General features: G+C 30.4%; 1 pseudogene; it reads right to left on the bottom strand.

Annotated features, from left to right (window-relative positions):
- Window positions 1-8402: 8402 nt before the first annotated feature.
- Window positions 8403-11499, bottom strand: LOC131649845 (calcium-transporting ATPase 1, endoplasmic reticulum-type-like; annotated as a pseudogene).
- Between the last annotated feature and the right edge of the window lie 592 nt (window positions 11500-12091).

The raw sequence follows: 12091 nt of genomic DNA, 5'->3' as shown, positions 1-12091 counted from the left end.
ATATATGGAATGGCTTTGGTATAGGTTTGAATGTTGTAATTCTTTCTGGTTCATTTGATTGTGTGCAGGGCTATTTGATGATGGATATTGATACTTTGCGTTTGATGTTGGTGTAATGACAAACCATTAGAAGGGATACTTTGAAGAATAGTGAAGCCATTAAGACATCCATACTGCATAGGTTGGTAACAGATTAGGACAAGCCAATATGTCAAAAGTGTTCTTTCCAAGACTGCCCATTTCTATCAACTTGGACATGGCAAAATGTCACTTGAACGTAAAGAAAGTTGAATTGGAGATCATTAGATCTAAGTAGTCAACTAGTCCATACAGTCAATAGTTGACCAAAAAGTCAATTGTTGACCAAAAGTCAACTGTAGTTTTTTCCTTTTTTTCCTCAATGTACTTCCCACTTCTCTCGTGATGTACACATTCTTGTCTATAATTGGATGAGAAATTTTGTGGTGGATTTGAATTTCACTTCTTTGACTTTGTAATGGGTATGTTGACTCCTCATTGTAGTATTGACTTTTCCATCAAGACGCCACCAACTTATTCACATGATTAACATAAAGAAAGAAATCTAAATGGTTTGGTTAACTGTTTCACCAAACCGTTGACCAAAAGTCAAATATGCTCTAAATAACCTCCAGATGCTCTTTCTTATGATGTGTGTCAATACAATAACCATGACTCAAGCTTGTGTGGGATTTTCAAAGATTAGGCCAAAGATTGGCTTTCAACTTTCAAAAATTGGCTTTGACCTAAAAGTCACTGCACCACAAAAGTTCTTTTTCTAAGCAGTCCTCCAGAAACCTTCACGAGACTCGTCATAGCCTGACATCTTCATCCAATAGAATTCACTGGAATGATTCATAACATCTTATACCATAAGTAAGAATAGAGAACCATTAAGGGTGTGTTTGGATTGGCGGTGGACAAAATTGAGTTTGGTAGAATTGATTTTATTAAAATTGAGTTTAGCATAATTGATTTATATTTGGATACATTTATATAAAAGTGAGTTGAACAATAAATTATAGTGTGAAAATTACCCTAAATCAATTCTGGAGGCATAAGCTACAAATTCTAGCTTAAAGTAGAATCAATTCTACTTTTGCCTAACCAAACATCTTAAAATCACCCAGAATCAATTCTAATCCTTTAGAATTGTTTTTGCCCTTTCCAAAAGTCAAACCAAACATGCACTTAATCCACAAGAATCATCTAAATAGTCTAAGTATTGAGGCGTGGTGGAGATCATGAACCTTTGAACCCATGAATGAATGGTTGTATGCATATGAATGAATGTTTGATCTTTAAAAATAAATCTAAAAGTCATAAACCATATAAAGTTAAAAGGGGGAGACAAATTTGGGGTATGACAAAATCGAATTAGAGTTGTTTTGTATTCATTTACTTCAAAAATATTAGGAACTTGGCAACATATTGAGGTGGAAATTTCGATGTTAAGATTAAGTTTTGTATCATGCATAGATAGGTTTTAAAAGACAATGGCTTATTGATGCTCTTGAAATTAGCTGCGTGTCCAATTTTGTTTCTATGGTAGGAAACTTGAGATTGATATCTTCATTAAAATTTGTTAGATAGTAATCATTATGCATATCTTGCTTGTCCAATTTCAAAATTTTAATAAGAATACAAATAAATCCGCAAAATTAATATTGAGGAGGGATCAAATTACATCCGAAGAGTTACACCATGAGTTACACTCGCTTATAACATCACATCGGATAAATATTTTTTAAAATCAACCAGTGGATTGAAACATACTATCATATAGATCATACCTATAAATTTTGAGAGTAATCTATAATGATTTACGATGTCACTGAATTACATCAAAATTAACGTTATATGAAAGTTCATTTTGAGGTTAATCTTTGGATATCTTGATGGTATAACAAATCATTATAGATTAATCTCAAACTTTATAGGTATGATCTATATGATAGTATGTTTCAATCCAACGGTTGATTTTTTTAAAAAAATTATCCGATGTAAAGATATAAGCGAGTGTAACTCATGGTGTAACTTTTCAGGTGTAATTTGATCTCTCCTCATTAATATCTGAATCAAAATATCTTTTACTCCTTGATATGCAAGTTGGAATTGTTTTAGCCCTTACTCACTTTATATTCATCCCTTTCATTATTCACTTTATATTCATCCCTTTCATTATTCTGTAGGCAGTGCACTTTATACCCATCCACTTTATAATTGTTGACCAACAAACAGTATTGAATGATCTACCAATCACACTTGTGTCTCTTATAGCAGATAAAAGCTGGAATATTGTTGCAGAAACTGTTGTTTCCCTATCTCTTTTCATTGAAAGAATGCTTATACTATTGGACAATGCACATAGCAGACAACTCTTATGTTGAAGGTTCACAAACCATTGATGAAAGTGAGAATCATATGGGGATTTTCTACTGCAAGTGAGGCATCATACACATGTATTATTATTCCATTAGATAAGAAGCTTAAGCTTGCCAGCATGGTCGTTGCTTAAAAGAAAATTGTGATATTTACATGACACTACAAAAGGAAACTTGTTGTCGTATATCATTTGCTCAAAGGAACACACACCAACACCATGATCCAATGTAAAGCATTACAAATATGGATTAGTGGGAATTTTTTCCACCAACATGACTCGCTCAAAAGTTATAGTACACCCAATTTGAGAAGTAACTATAGATATAGGGAAGATAATTTTGTGCTAACAAGGTTGACTCTTTTGTTTTGAGTAGTTCTAATTTCACCTAACAATGTTTTTGAAGGTTCCAATTGATAGAGGGGTATAATAGAGTTCTAGTTTATAATAATAGTTATTAATATTGTGATTGGATTCTGATTGTATTTGGGCTTTTAATAGCTGTTAGGCTTTTGAGTTTATTATTCATTAAAAGTATTATATAATGTAGTCTCTATGAGACATTGAAGGATATCAAAGAAATCAAAGTTATTTTTATCTCTATTTCCTTAGTTTGTTTTAATGTCTTTCTCTTTTTATTGTTGAACCCTAAATTGATAGTTTTGGTAGGATAGCTTCCTATCAATTGGTGCTTTCATTTTCGATCTCACTTCCGCTTAAAGTCATGAGGATATTATTGTTTGATGGGGAAGAAGATGCCTATTGGTGGATTCTATAATTGGAGAAATTTTTCAAGGAGCATGAAACACCCAAATCATTGAAGGTTTTAAAAGTTGTTGGAGCATTGAGAGGTTCAGCTTTCACATGGTGGATATGGTGGTGTCGTCTTCATCCGAGATATAATTGGGAGACATTTACAACAGCATTGCTATGGCGTTTTAAACCTGAATGGCGAGAAATTTTACCAATTTCAGATGAGGAAGAGGAACCAATTGAAGAGTCTTCATCCTTGATAGAGCAAAGTGTTACGGTAGATGTAGATTTCTCAAAATTTGTTGAGGATTTTGACAAATCAGAGAATGAGGATTTTCATGATGTTGCTGATTTCGTGATTCCAATGGAACCTCTAGATCCAAACCTTGGAACTGTTGTGGAAGCCCTAGAAGAATCATTCGATCTATGTAGATCACAGCAAGAGCAATCCAATCTATATAGAAAACAACTACCGCCGTTCTTGCCGGAGTCAGATTCAAAGTTTGAGCTATGCTCTTTCATAGCATTTGATAAGTTTAGATTTAAGATTTTATTTGAAATTCTATTAAGCTGAAGTTGCATATACTTGCCTACCAATTATTTGATTAATTGTTTGTGAGAAATTATAGTTTTTTAGTTATTTAAAGGAGGTTTGGAACCCTCAATTTGTGTCGTTATTGACTTTAAGTGACGCGGTGTGCAACATCAACTTTCGTTAGATCAAAATAGACGAAAAAGATCAAAAGCATCGACATAAAACTTTAAAAAGACCATTCTTTGAAGCAATTTTTGGAGAGACTAAAAATGAAAAATTCACAATATTTAGGAGGACCGCAAAGTTATTTAACCCTAGAATTTTAAAGTGAATAATGATGTATAATTTCATTTGTATTTAATCACTTGATTTATTTATTAATCTCATAACTTTAGAGCGGGTTTATTTTGGTCACTAAATTTTAAAAACGACCATTTAGGTCCTCAATTTTTCGAAACGTGTCACGTTAGTCATTTTCGTTCATATTTGACTAACGACGTCAATTTTTTGTGACGTATAATCTTTAATTTTTATATTAGACTTAGCGATGGAAAAAACGGACACTACATATTTTTCGGGGTCTTAATTTGATTTTTCATTTTCTTTCTCATAACAAGAAAATTCAAAATCCACAATTCCTCACATCCGCCTATTACTTCAAGAGCAGTGCTATTTAGTACGAAGGAATTTGCAGAAGAAATGCAAGAATGAATATGTGTCACTATTTTAGTGGAGAATTTTAAATTAATTTTAAATTTAACTTCCTTTTTAATATGGATCATGGGGTTGTGGTGATAATAGATGGTTAAGTTTTGTTGTTGCATTTCTTATTTTTCTATTTTCTTACTATTAATCATTTTCCTTACTTCAATTCAACATCCAAAAACAATTAGTTTATCAAAAATTACTTTAAGAAATAAAATATTTTTAAAACCCATTTTACTAATCAATACATTAAACTAGGCCTACAAATAAACAATGCACTCACCTAGAAATAACAAAGAGTCATTTTGAGAGATGCAGATGTTATCACCAGAGTGATAATTAGTTCTTAAATTTTCAATGTGAAGAAAGTAAATAATATTTATGCCACTCGTTAGATCATGTCGGTCGGCGTCATACTCCTCCGCAGCGGTGGTGGATGAAAGCTTTGATAGCGGTATGTATTTGAAAGATTATGCATAAACTCTTCTCGTTGATGTTGTTGGTCCTCTTGTTCCTTCTCAATCTATGGCTTACGTTCTTTCTCTTCTAATTTCACACCATTCAATTATCTTATTATTGATTGAGGAGAAATATGGTGTGTAGTATTCCAAGGAAGAGACTTTGCATAATAAATACATAATAACTTATAGTCACCCTTGGTAAATCTCCTCCTTTTCCAATTTTGCAATTTCATTTATGATATTATTTTCCAATTTTATTTAAGGTTACTAATGTTACTATATGTTTATTTGTACTAAAGTTATTTAAAGAAGAATAATTTAACTATAAATATGATATTAAAAAAAATATATTTTTATATACTTTTACTATATTATAAATTATTATTTAAAAAACATTTTGATAACCTCTTATCTTAAAAAAAAATATTTAGAGCGCTACTAAACAAAAAAAGGTTTCACATATATATATTAATGCTATTTTTATAGACATTTAAAATAAATTTTTATAAATTTTAATTTTTCTGATTCCACAATTCTCTTCGGACAAAATAAATTTTAATTTTTTCTTATAACAAGACCAATGGGTTAATTTTTTCCTCTTTTAAAATAAAAAATTATTAAGGATTAAAATATGATGATTACTTTTAATGAATTTTATGTATTATTTTATTATATAATAAAAATTAACAAAATGACGATATAAAATTTTATCTACAAAGTTCGTGCTTATAAAAAATATCTACTTTTGAAAACATTTCTTTTTATTAACTTTTATAACTTTTAATTATCAATTTTTTTATATGAAATATTTAATTCTCAACATAATAGTTCTTATTTTAATATAAAAAAGTTGTGCATCCATTTATTTACTTTATTTTAAAATTTAATCTTAGCCTTTAAATTTCCACTTTTCATAATCTCATTTTTCTCTAATTCTCACTTTTAATTTTTATTTAAATAGATCAATGTTTTAACGTCTTTTAACATAAAGCATACTTGCAATTTTTTTCTCTTTCTTCAATAAATATAAGGAAAAATTGATATTGTAAAAAAATATTACATCAAATACTCTTATAAATTTAAAATACGTTTATCTATAATTTTGTAGTTAAATTTAAATATTATAATTTAAAATTTATTTCTATATACGCCCATCAAAAAACATCTCTCGAGTAAAATACAATATATTATGGGAAAGAATAACATCACTTCTATTTTAATTGACTATAAAGTATTAAATTTTTTACAAGTATCTATTGAGTTGTCCACTTTATAAAACTCATCATTTTTTAGACTTTAATACTTACCATTTTTTAATTTATTTTCTTTCATTATCATTTTAATAGTTATTGAAATTATACTAATACACACAATAATCATGATGATACATGAAAATTAAAAATTATATAAAACATGATAAACAAAATGCATGAAATAAGAATGAACGGATAATTTGAAATTTTATATACTTTATTATTTTAAAAAATATATATATTTAATTGAGTTAAATTTTAATAATAGTGTAAATAGATGATTGGTTATTAGAAAGATGAAATTGAGTTAAATATTATATGGATCATTGATACCTTAATGACTTTTATGTATTATTTTATTAATAGTAACTAGCGGGATACCCGTGCGTTCGCACGGGTACCGGTGTGATACGCTCATTTGTTTTAGATTGTTTATTTTGTATAAAAAATTAAATAGGATAGTGAAATAAAAATTATATGAAAACATAAATATGAAAATAAGAAGGAAGATTGATACGCATATTTGTTCCTAAAATATAATAAAAATAAAATGAAATTTATTTAAAAGAGTGCTTTTTTATTTAGAATTATTGTCAAAAATATTTAAATTAATAATAAAGTTGTTTTATTATTATTCAATATTTTTATCAGTAACTTATGTTCCCATTATTATTCAATATGTTGATGAGTAATTTTATTTTTCTGTTATTATTAAATATTTTGATTAGTAACTTCATGTTCCCGTTAATATTCAATATTTTGATCAGTAACTTCATGTTTCCGTTAATATTCAATATTTTGATCAGCAATTTAATATTTTCGTTAATATTAAATATTTTGATCACTAACTTCATGTTCCCGTTAATATTTAATATTTTGATTAGTAACTTCATATTTCCGTTTATATTCAATAGTTTGATCAATAACTTCATGTTCCCGTTAATGTTCAATATTTTAATTAGTAACTTCATGTTCCCGTTAATATTTAATAGTTTGAGCAATAACTTCATGTTCCCATTAATATTCAATATTTTTATCATTAATTTTATGTGAAACAATTGCACAGATACCACTGTATTACGCGCTATTTATAAAATTATTGTATCTTAAATTAAAAAAATGTCAAAACAAAACTATTATTAACATAAATAATTCAAAAACAACACATTTTTCCTCTCTTTGAATTCATACATTATTTTAAATATATTTATTTTTATTTTCTTTAATTGTAAAAAGGATAAAATAACCCGTAGATTCGCACAAATTCTGGTATGGTTACCCGTGCATTGAGACAGTACTGGTGTGTTACCCCTGCATTCGCACGGGTACTGATGTGTTACGCACACTTTTGTTTTCAAAATGTAATAAAAGTGTAAATAAAAAAACAAAATTGTTTTACCAAAAAAAAATATTATTTTTTAAGAAAATACTTATTTTTAAAATAAAAATTAAATATTTTTATCAAAATTGTTTTACATTAATAATATATATTTCAAATTTATATATATTATCACAAAAAATATTATATCTTAAATTAAAAAAAAATCAAAATAATCCAGGGGAAAATGTATTAACCTTTAATCATATTTTTTAGAATAGAGTGTATGAAAAGAGTATAAGAATACTATTCATAGTATTCATAGTATTAATAATAATTTTAAAAAAGAAAAGTTGTTAAATGTAATAATATGAGTGTAGGAGTACTATACACGTTTTTAAAATAGAGTGTCATGTTGGATACTTAATAATGACTAAAGATCAATGTCTGTGTTTTATTTTGGGAGGGTGATCTGTTTGAATTTAAGTTTGGAACAACCAACATTGCACGGATTCAAACAAATGTTTCAATCAATCCATTACTCTCCGAATGTTAAGACTATCAAACTGAAGTTCAAACATAATGTAAAACCAAACAAAATCATCCATCTTACGATTTCTAAAGTTCATGAGGACTACGTACGCATCAGAAAATAAACCAAACAAAAAATAACCAGAGGCTGATTATGCTTTTTCAGGAAGCCAAATGTGAAAAACTTATAAAAGGTTTTTTCCTTCCTTTTGAAATTCCTGAAAGGTTCAAAGGACAAAACAAAAAGGATGATAAATAAACCAAAAAAAGAAATATACTAACCATATGAAAATCATCCCTCATTGTAAAATGGGCTGATGACTACATGGAGGCCTAAAATTGTACTTATACAATTAATTGGTGTTGAGGTCACCTCTTCAGTCTAAGGATAACAACTTTCAAACTATTCAAAGATTGATCAATTTCTAAGACTACTATAAATTGTCTACTCTGACTTTTGCTTTGATCTTCTTGCAGACACGCTTGTACATCTCCCAATGAATTTCAGAACCTCGTCAATTAGAATAACCGGCAACGCAACCGCCAAAACCAAAAGCCACTCATTGAAGCCCAGGGGCACAATGCTAAATACTTGAGCTAAGAATGGCACATTGAAGATAAAAAAGTGCAGCCCAAATGATATGGACATTGAGAGAATTGAACATTTCAATGGCTACCAACACACAGAGGGACAATGTCATAACTTTGACTTTACCGTTATGGAAGTAGTCACATGGGTTATCGTCAAAAGAGATGACTCTAGAACCAGCGGTTAAGGGAGCTGCAGTGAAGTTATTCCAGGAGGAGCATTGACCCCAGTTGGCCAGCTGAGAGTAAGTCACAAGAGTATGTCCATCCCCACCGAGGTCAATTCCCAAAAGGGAACCATGTGTATACCATATAGTGAAGACGCCAACAGTAACTAATCCAACATAAATTCCAATAACCTATGAAGTATAACAATAGGGAGAAGATTAGAGTTAAGAGACATATTATCAGCGTTTAAAACATAAAACATCTACAGCCCAATAAAGATATAACCAGAAAGAAAGAGAAAGCAAATTACCAGACAGCGAAATAAAATCCACAGGTTAATCAGTGAGTCGTCATTGCGACGAGGAGGCTTCTTCACTATATCCTTATCTGGAGGATTAAATCCCAAAGCTGTTGCAGGGGTCCATGACTTTATAAATAGAGACAGAGAATGTGAGAGAAGGCACTTAGTTGGTTATTAGATTCGATATGGCACAGCTCAGGCTCTTGAATTTTTCTAGAAGATACCATTGTAAGTTGGTTTTCTTTTTTTTGGCTTTATACCACCGGTTTAGTCCGGTTCGGGGGCGAGTTCTGGCATCAAGTGGTTCCATCCCCCTCCCGATCGCAGTTGCGGGGGATCGAACCGTGGTTCTCCCTACCAAGTCCAACGCCAATCACCACTGGACCAACTAACGATTGGTTGTAAGTTGGTTTTCTTCTTGACCCTGGATACCCCCTGGTTTTCTTTCTGCTAATTTTGATACTCTCACTATCTTTTATAATGCCAGCAGATGAGATAAATGTATACCACTAATCTCCATGCATGTTTACATGTCAGTGTTGTGTGCGTTGGTGACTTAGTGTCGATCTCTAGAATGAAATCAGTAGCCAGGATAATTGGCCATGCAACTTTTTCCCTCCAAACAAAACAAATTGCCGACATGAATGATGAATGGAAAACGTTTATCCAAATTTTAAGTTTCAAAAGCAACATTCTCCTTTACCTTTAGATTGATTAGATTCGATGTTAGTAAAAGCTCAGGAGCAACATATAAAATATTTAGGATTTGACTCCTCTAAAGTGGGTTGCAATTTACTTCTCTAACCCACAACAACAACCAATTACTTTACCTACTATTGCCAAATTATAACTGTTGATTAGAAAATTAATGGTAGATTTTTGACAACTTCATTGTATTTTTATACATACACATATTTTATCACAACCTCTTGTTGATTTCTAATCCTCTGCATTTCACCCTCTAAAATACATCCCCCCTTTAAAGAAGTCAAATTAAAATATTTAAAATATGGAGAATATTTGTATTAGGAGTCATATTAGAGAACCAAAAGAGTTGTCTGTAAAATTGATGTATCAATAGTCCTTGAAATACAAAAGTACATAACAAAAAATGATGTTAACTTCAAATAAAAGTGGATAGTTTACTTACATTCTTAAATCTAGAGATGAAATATCTTCAATGGGGCTTAGTTTTTTCTCTCCAGCTCCTGCCAACAGTATTCAACAAATTGTACATCATGTGATCATGCAAAGAAGGAGCATTACTCTATTTCAAGAAAGATAATAAAGACATACTACTTATAGACATCAAATGCAAAAAAAAAAAAAAACAGGTCAATAACAGAGTACACAGTTAGGTCTCATAATATCTCCAATCTGCAAATCTAACTAAAAATTACAATAAAGGAAGCTGTAATTAATGCTAATTTATTATTTGAAGATTTAAAATTCTTTGATTCTCTTTGGACTTCATATAAAAATATTAAACTCAGCGGTATCACAACTAATTCCACGGAATGTACGAAAAATTCTGTGGAAACTTGCATCTTAAATGGTTTCCTCTTACATGAGCACGAGGGAGGGACAAAGAAAGGGGAAAATGTCTGAAGAAAACAGATAACCAAATTATTGCAAACAAAGGGTTAAGAGCCATAGACAACAAATTAAGACATAACACAGTTGCATCATTTAACAACTTCTTACATAGGTGACTTTTACATTCGTATAGTCGAAAAGCATACTTGACACAAATTCCATGTTTTTTGATATGGAACAAAGTAAGTTTCCATATATTCAAGTAATAAACGATAATGTGTTCTGGTCATATCCATAAAAAATTCTCAGCCTCCATTATTTCATGGCTGCTGGAAAAGGAAAAGCAGTAACCTTTTACAGCATAACTAATCATTTATTGAAAACTCAACACATTTTCCAAATAAATCATTCTAACACAATCAAATGTGATTCTTGCCTAAAGTGACTTGTAGTTTAGACTACGTGATCCCATGTCCACATCCTAAGGGACAACTATGCTACATTATTTGAATAAACAAACCATATTATGACTCTGATAAACAAACATGACGATATTCGACGTAATTCAAATTCAAAAGTAGCATAGTTAAGCACAAAAATTCAAAATAGAAATGGAAAACAAATTCAAGAGTTTACTTGGGTCAGTGTAAAACCTATCACCAGCAGAGTAAGAAGTAGCAATTATCCATTCCATCATCTTGATTGAAAAGTACTACAAACAAAAATCACATTAGTGCAAAGAAACCACAAAACAATGTTGTCTATAAGGATAATTATAGAATAGTAACCCAACTAAAAACAACCGTAACTGACAAAACTTTCTGAAGGCGTGAGTTTCTTTTGTTGAGATCTGACACCCTTTTTTTGAAAACGTTGCTACAGCATCAACAATGGCATCCCCATGAATAGATTCGATATTTCTCGAATTTGGTTTGGCTTCTATAGTCATGTTTTGAAGATAAATGGGAGCAATTAAATAAGGAATCTCCTTTTCATTTGTAAGTTTTGTAAGTTTTGTGATAGAATCTCCTTCCCAAGCATGGATAAAGGTTGAAACCAATGCATACACAAAAAAATAAAAAACTCAGATAAACATAAACCATTATCTAGCTTCAGCACAACAAAACCAAGAAATGCTATAGAAGATTAGATCATTGCCAAATCAAACATCAGAATCATAAATCCACATCTAACCCTAAATTACCGATATTGACAGTTATCTTTTTCTCCACAATGGAAGATGACTGAAGAGGAGTAAGGAAATGAGCTTGAAAACCTTTGAGTCTCTTCTTCAATAGCACGGTTGGGATCTTCAATCTTCCAATCTTCGATGTCAGATTTAATTTATCAAAACCTGCACCAACAAAAAATATCAACAATAACATAATCGTCGGTGTTTCGTAAATCTAAGAAGAGAGTATGAGACATGGAAGTTGTAAGATTTCAAAATCAATGGAAGAACATATAGGGGATGAATGTGAGACATGGGAAAAGGAGAGGATCGTGCTTGTAATGAGTGAGGGACGGTTTGTGTAGATGGA

Source organism: Vicia villosa, linkage group LG2 (genome assembly GCF_029867415.1).
Source record: "Vicia villosa cultivar HV-30 ecotype Madison, WI linkage group LG2, Vvil1.0, whole genome shotgun sequence".
Taxonomy (NCBI): Eukaryota; Viridiplantae; Streptophyta; class Magnoliopsida; order Fabales; family Fabaceae; genus Vicia; species Vicia villosa.
This window is presented reverse-complemented; position numbering and strand designations above follow the sequence as displayed.